This window comes from Salmo trutta, chromosome 13, assembly GCF_901001165.1.
Source record: "Salmo trutta chromosome 13, fSalTru1.1, whole genome shotgun sequence".
NCBI lineage: Eukaryota > Metazoa > Chordata > Actinopteri > Salmoniformes > Salmonidae > Salmo > Salmo trutta.
In genome coordinates, this window is record NC_042969.1 from 91,416,176 (window position 1) to 91,423,629 (window position 7,454).

The following is a 7,454-nucleotide window of genomic DNA, read 5'->3' on the forward strand; positions in this document are numbered from 1 at the left end:
ATCACCATGGGAACACCCCACGTTGATCCCAAGTCAGTGGGATAAAGAATTAGTGTTTTATGGATGTTTTAAAGTACGGTGGAGACGTGTCCGTATTACAGGCACCTGGTTTTATTTTGGGTTACCAGGTCTAAATTTTAAAAACGGTTTTAAATACTTTTAAAGGGTATAGGGACCTACATACCCACCCTGAGAGCACCCTACTACGGGCCCAAGTCAATGGGGGCAGGCCTGGCTGATTTATGGAAGTTTTAAAAAAAATCTCAGAAAAATGACTAAGTCCAAAATTCTCAGAAATTGCACTATGTTTTATTTTTGGGTTACCAGGTCCATTTTTTTAAAACGGTTTTAAATACTTTTAAAGGCCATAACCACCTCCTTCACCACCGTGGGAGCACCCCACGTTGATCCCAAGTCAGTGGGATAAAGAATTAGTGTTTTATGGATGTTTTAAAGTACGGTGGGGACGTGTCCGTATTACAGGCACCTGGTTTTATTTTGGGTTACCAGGTCTAAATTTTAAAAACGGTTTTAAATACTTTTAAATGGTATAGGGACCTACATACCCACCCTGAGAGCACCCTACTACGGGCCCAAGTCAATGGGGGCAGGCCTGGCTGATTTATGGAAGTTTTAAAAAAATCTCAGAAAAATGGACTAAGTCCAAAATTCTCAGAAATTGCACTATGTTTTACTTTTGGGTTACCAGGGGTGAAATTTTTCAAACGGTTTTAAATACTTTTAAAGGCCATCACCACCCCCAGGACCCCTGTTTCAGCACCCCACTGCTGTCCCATGTCAGTGGGATAAAGAATGAGTGTTTTATGGATGTTTGAAGGTTTGGTGGGGACGTGTCCGTAGCATATATGCACCTGGTTTTATTTTGGGTTACCAGGGGTGAAATTTGAAAAACGGTTTTAAATACTTATAAAGGGTATAGGGACCTTCATACCCACCCTTAGAGCACCATCCTGCGGCCTCAACTCAATGAGGTACAGCAAGAGGGAATTATATAGCTTTTCAAAAAAGTCTCAGAAAAATGACTATGTTCAAACTGCTCAGGAAATCGGCTATGTTTTTCTTCTCAGAAATTGCACTATGTTTTACTTTTGGGTTACCAGGGGTGAAATTTTTCAAACGGTTTTAAATACTTTTAAAGGCCATCACCACCCCCAGGACCCCTGTTTCAGCACCCCACTGCTGTCCCATGTCAGTGGGATAAAGAATGAGTGTTTTATGGATGTTTGAAGGTTTGGTGGGGACGTGTCCGTAGCATATATGCACCTGGTTTTATTTTGGGTTACCAGGGGTGAAATTTGAAAAACGGTTTTAAATACTTATAAAGGGTATAGGGACCTTCATACCCACCCTTAGAGCACCATCCTGCGGCCTCAACTCAATGAGGTACAGCAAGAGGGAATTATATAGCTTTTCAAAAAAGTCTCAGAAAAATGACTATGTTCAAACTGCTCAGGAAATCGGCTATGTTTTTCTTCTCAGAAATTGCACTATGTTTTACTTTTGGGTTACCAGGGGTGAAATTTTTCAAACGGTTTTAAATACTTTTAAAGGCCATCACCACCCCCAGGACCCCTGTTTCAGCACCCCACTGCTGTCCCATGTCAGTGGGATAAAGAATGAGTGTTTTATGGATGTTTGAAGGTTTGGTGGGGACGTGTCCGTAGCATATATGCACCTGGTTTTATTTTGGGTTACCAGGGGTGAAATTTGAAAAACGGTTTTAAATACTTATAAAGGGTATAGGGACCTTCATACCCACCCTTAGAGCACCATCCTGCGGCCTCAACTCAATGAGGTACAGCAAGAGGGAATTATATAGCTTTTCAAAAAAGTCTCAGAAAAATGACTATGTTCAAACTGCTCAGGAAATCGGCTATGTTTTTCTTCTCAGAAATTGCACTATGTTTTACTTTTGGGTTACCAGGGGTGAAATTTTTCAAACGGTTTTAAATACTTTTAAAGGCCATCACCACCCCCAGGACCCCTGTTTCAGCACCCCACTGCTGTCCCATGTCAGTGGGATAAAGAATGAGTGTTTTATGGATGTTTGAAGGTTTGGTGGGGACGTGTCCGTAGCATATATGCACCTGGTTTTATTTTGGGTTACCAGGGGTGAAATTTGAAAAACGGTTTTAAATACTTATAAAGGGTATAGGGACCTTCATACCCACCCTTAGAGCACCATCCTGCGGCCTCAACTCAATGAGGTACAGCAAGAGGGAATTATATAGCTTTTCAAAAAAGTCTCAGAAAAATGACTATGTTCAAACTGCTCAGGAAATCGGCTATGTTTTTCTTCTCAGAAATTGCACTATGTTTTACTTTTGGGTTACCAGGGGTGAAATTTTTCAAACGGTTTTAAATACTTTTAAAGGCCATCACCACCCCCAGGACCCCTGTTTCAGCACCCCACTGCTGTCCCATGTCAGTGGGATAAAGAATGAGTGTTTTATGGATGTTTGAAGGTTTGGTGGGGACGTGTCCGTAGCATATATGCACCTGGTTTTATTTTGGGTTACCAGGGGTGAAATTTGAAAAACGGTTTTAAATACTTATAAAGGGTATAGGGACCTTCATACCCACCCTTAGAGCACCATCCTGCGGCCTCAACTCAATGAGGTACAGCAAGAGGGAATTATATAGCTTTTCAAAAAAGTCTCAGAAAAATGACTATGTTCAAACTGCTCAGGAAATCGGCTATGTTTTTCTTCTCAGAAATTGCACTATGTTTTACTTTTGGGTTACCAGGGGTGAAATTTTTCAAACGGTTTTAAATACTTTTAAAGGCCATCACCACCCCCAGGACCCCTGTTTCAGCACCCCACTGCTGTCCCATGTCAGTGGGATAAAGAATGAGTGTTTTATGGATGTTTGAAGGTTTGGTGGGGACGTGTCCGTAGCATATATGCACCTGGTTTTATTTTGGGTTACCAGGGGTGAAATTTGAAAAACGGTTTTAAATACTTATAAAGGGTATAGGGACCTTCATACCCACCCTTAGAGCACCATCCTGCGGCCTCAACTCAATGAGGTACAGCAAGAGGGAATTATATAGCTTTTCAAAAAAGTCTCAGAAAAATGACTATGTTCAAACTGCTCAGGAAATCGGCTATGTTTTTCTTCTCAGAAATTGCACTATGTTTTACTTTTGGGTTACCAGGGGTGAAATTTTTCAAACGGTTTTAAATACTTTTAAAGGCCATCACCACCCCCAGGACCCCTGTTTCAGCACCCCACTGCTGTCCCATGTCAGTGGGATAAAGAATGAGTGTTTTATGGATGTTTGAAGGTTTGGTGGGGACGTGTCCGTAGCATATATGCACCTGGTTTTATTTTGGGTTACCAGGGGTGAAATTTGAAAAACGGTTTTAAATACTTATAAAGGGTATAGGGACCTTCATACCCACCCTTAGAGCACCATCCTGCGGCCTCAACTCAATGAGGTACAGCAAGAGGGAATTATATAGCTTTTCAAAAAAGTCTCAGAAAAATGACTATGTTCAAACTGCTCAGGAAATCGGCTATGTTTTTCTTCTCAGAAATTGCACTATGTTTTACTTTTGGGTTACCAGGGGTGAAATTTTTCAAACGGTTTTAAATACTTTTAAAGGCCATCACCACCCCCAGGACCCCTGTTTCAGCACCCCACTGCTGTCCCATGTCAGTGGGATAAAGAATGAGTGTTTTATGGATGTTTGAAGGTTTGGTGGGGACGTGTCCGTAGCATATATGCACCTGGTTTTATTTTGGGTTACCAGGGGTGAAATTTGAAAAACGGTTTTAAATACTTATAAAGGGTATAGGGACCTTCATACCCACCCTTAGAGCACCATCCTGCGGCCTCAACTCAATGAGGTACAGCAAGAGGGAATTATATAGCTTTTCAAAAAAGTCTCAGAAAAATGACTATGTTCAAACTGCTCAGGAAATCGGCTATGTTTTTCTTCTCAGAAATTGCACTATGTTTTACTTTTGGGTTACCAGGGGTGAAATTTTTCAAACGGTTTTAAATACTTTTAAAGGCCATCACCACCCCCAGGACCCCTGTTTCAGCACCCCACTGCTGTCCCATGTCAGTGGGATAAAGAATGAGTGTTTTATGGATGTTTGAAGGTTTGGTGGGGACGTGTCCGTAGCATATATGCACCTGGTTTTATTTTGGGTTACCAGGGGTGAAATTTGAAAAACGGTTTTAAATACTTATAAAGGGTATAGGGACCTTCATACCCACCCTTAGAGCACCATCCTGCGGCCTCAACTCAATGAGGTACAGCAAGAGGGAATTATATAGCTTTTCAAAAAAGTCTCAGAAAAATGACTATGTTCAAACTGCTCAGGAAATCGGCTATGTTTTTCTTCTCAGAAATTGCACTATGTTTTACTTTTGGGTTACCAGGGGTGAAATTTTTCAAACGGTTTTAAATACTTTTAAAGGCCATCCCCCCCCCCCAGGACCCCTGTTTCAGCACCCCACTGCTGTCCCATGTCAGTGGGATAAAGAATGAGTGTTTTATGGATGTTTGAAGGTTTGGTGGGGACGTGTCCGTAGCATATATGCACCTGGTTTTATTTTGGGTTACCAGGGGTGAAATTTGAAAAACGGTTTTAAATACTTATAAAGGGTATAGGGACCTTCATACCCACCCTTAGAGCACCATCCTGCGGCCTCAACTCAATGAGGTACAGCAAGAGGGAATTATATAGCTTTTCAAAAAAGTCTCAGAAAAATGACTATGTTCAAACTGCTCAGGAAATCGGCTATGTTTTTCTTCTCAGAAATTGCACTATGTTTTACTTTTGGGTTACCAGGGGTGAAATTTTTCAAACGGTTTTAAATACTTTTAAAGGCCATCACCACCCCCAGGACCCCTGTTTCAGCACCCCACTGCTGTCCCATGTCAGTGGGATAAAGAATGAGTGTTTTATGGATGTTTGAAGGTTTGGTGGGGACGTGTCCGTAGCATATATGCACCTGGTTTTATTTTGGGTTACCAGGGGTGAAATTTGAAAAACGGTTTTAAATACTTATAAAGGGTATAGGGACCTTCATACCCACCCTTAGAGCACCATCCTGCGGCCTCAACTCAATGAGGTACAGCAAGAGGGAATTATATAGCTTTTCAAAAAAGTCTCAGAAAAATGACTATGTTCAAACTGCTCAGGAAATCGGCTATGTTTTTCTTCTCAGAAATTGCACTATGTTTTACTTTTGGGTTACCAGGGGTGAAATTTTTCAAACGGTTTTAAATACTTTTAAAGGCCATCACCACCCCCAGGACCCCTGTTTCAGCACCCCACTGCTGTCCCATGTCAGTGGGATAAAGAATGAGTGTTTTATGGATGTTTGAAGGTTTGGTGGGGACGTGTCCGTAGCATATATGCACCTGGTTTTATTTTGGGTTACCAGGGGTGAAATTTGAAAAACGGTTTTAAATACTTATAAAGGGTATAGGGACCTTCATACCCACCCTTAGAGCACCATCCTGCGGCCTCAACTCAATGAGGTACAGCAAGAGGGAATTATATAGCTTTTCAAAAAAGTCTCAGAAAAATGACTATGTTCAAACTGCTCAGGAAATCGGCTATGTTTTTCTTCTCAGAAATTGCACTATGTTTTACTTTTGGGTTACCAGGGGTGAAATTTTTCAAACGGTTTTAAATACTTTTAAAGGCCATCACCACCCCCAGGACCCCTGTTTCAGCACCCCACTGCTGTCCCATGTCAGTGGGATAAAGAATGAGTGTTTTATGGATGTTTGAAGGTTTGGTGGGGACGTGTCCGTAGCATATATGCACCTGGTTTTATTTTGGGTTACCAGGGGTGAAATTTGAAAAACGGTTTTAAATACTTATAAAGGGTATAGGGACCTTCATACCCACCCTTAGAGCACCATCCTGCGGCCTCAACTCAATGAGGTACAGCAAGAGGGAATTATATAGCTTTTCAAAAAAGTCTCAGAAAAATGACTATGTTCAAACTGCTCAGGAAATCGGCTATGTTTTTCTTCTCAGAAATTGCACTATGTTTTACTTTTGGGTTACCAGGGGTGAAATTTTTCAAACGGTTTTAAATACTTTTAAAGGCCATCACCACCCCCAGGACCCCTGTTTCAGCACCCCACTGCTGTCCCATGTCAGTGGGATAAAGAATGAGTGTTTTATGGATGTTTGAAGGTTTGGTGGGGACGTGTCCGTAGCATATATGCACCTGGTTTTATTTTGGGTTACCAGGGGTGAAATTTGAAAAACGGTTTTAAATACTTATAAAGGGTATAGGGACCTTCATACCCACCCTTAGAGCACCATCCTGCGGCCTCAACTCAATGAGGTACAGCAAGAGGGAATTATATAGCTTTTCAAAAAAGTCTCAGAAAAATGACTATGTTCAAACTGCTCAGGAAATCGGCTATGTTTTTCTTCTCAGAAATTGCACTATGTTTTACTTTTGGGTTACCAGGGGTGAAATTTTTCAAACGGTTTTAAATACTTTTAAAGGCCATCACCACCCCCAGGACCCCTGTTTCAGCACCCCACTGCTGTCCCATGTCAGTGGGATAAAGAATGAGTGTTTTATGGATGTTTGAAGGTTTGGTGGGGACGTGTCCGTAGCATATATGCACCTGGTTTTATTTTGGGTTACCAGGGGTGAAATTTGAAAAACGGTTTTAAATACTTATAAAGGGTATAGGGACCTTCATACCCACCCTTAGAGCACCATCCTGCGGCCTCAACTCAATGAGGTACAGCAAGAGGGAATTATATAGCTTTTCAAAAAAGTCTCAGAAAAATGACTATGTTCAAACTGCTCAGGAAATCGGCTATGTTTTTCTTCTCAGAAATTGCACTATGTTTTACTTTTGGGTTACCAGGGGTGAAATTTTTCAAACGGTTTTAAATACTTTTAAAGGCCATCACCACCCCCAGGACCCCTGTTTCAGCACCCCACTGCTGTCCCATGTCAGTGGGATAAAGAATGAGTGTTTTATGGATGTTTGAAGGTTTGGTGGGGACGTGTCCGTAGCATATATGCACCTGGTTTTATTTTGGGTTACCAGGGGTGAAATTTGAAAAACGGTTTTAAATACTTATAAAGGGTATAGGGACCTTCATACCCACCCTTAGAGCACCATCCTGCGGCCTCAACTCAATGAGGTACAGCAAGAGGGAATTATATAGCTTTTCAAAAAAGTCTCAGAAAAATGACTATGTTCAAACTGCTCAGGAAATCGGCTATGTTTTTCTTCTCAGAAATTGCACTATGTTTTACTTTTGGGTTACCAGGGGTGAAATTTTTCAAACGGTTTTAAATACTTTTAAAGGCCATCACCACCCCCAGGACCCCTGTTTCAGCACCCCACTGCTGTCCCATGTCAGTGGGATAAAGAATGAGTGTTTTATGGATGTTTGAAGGTTTGGTGGGGACGTGTCCGTAG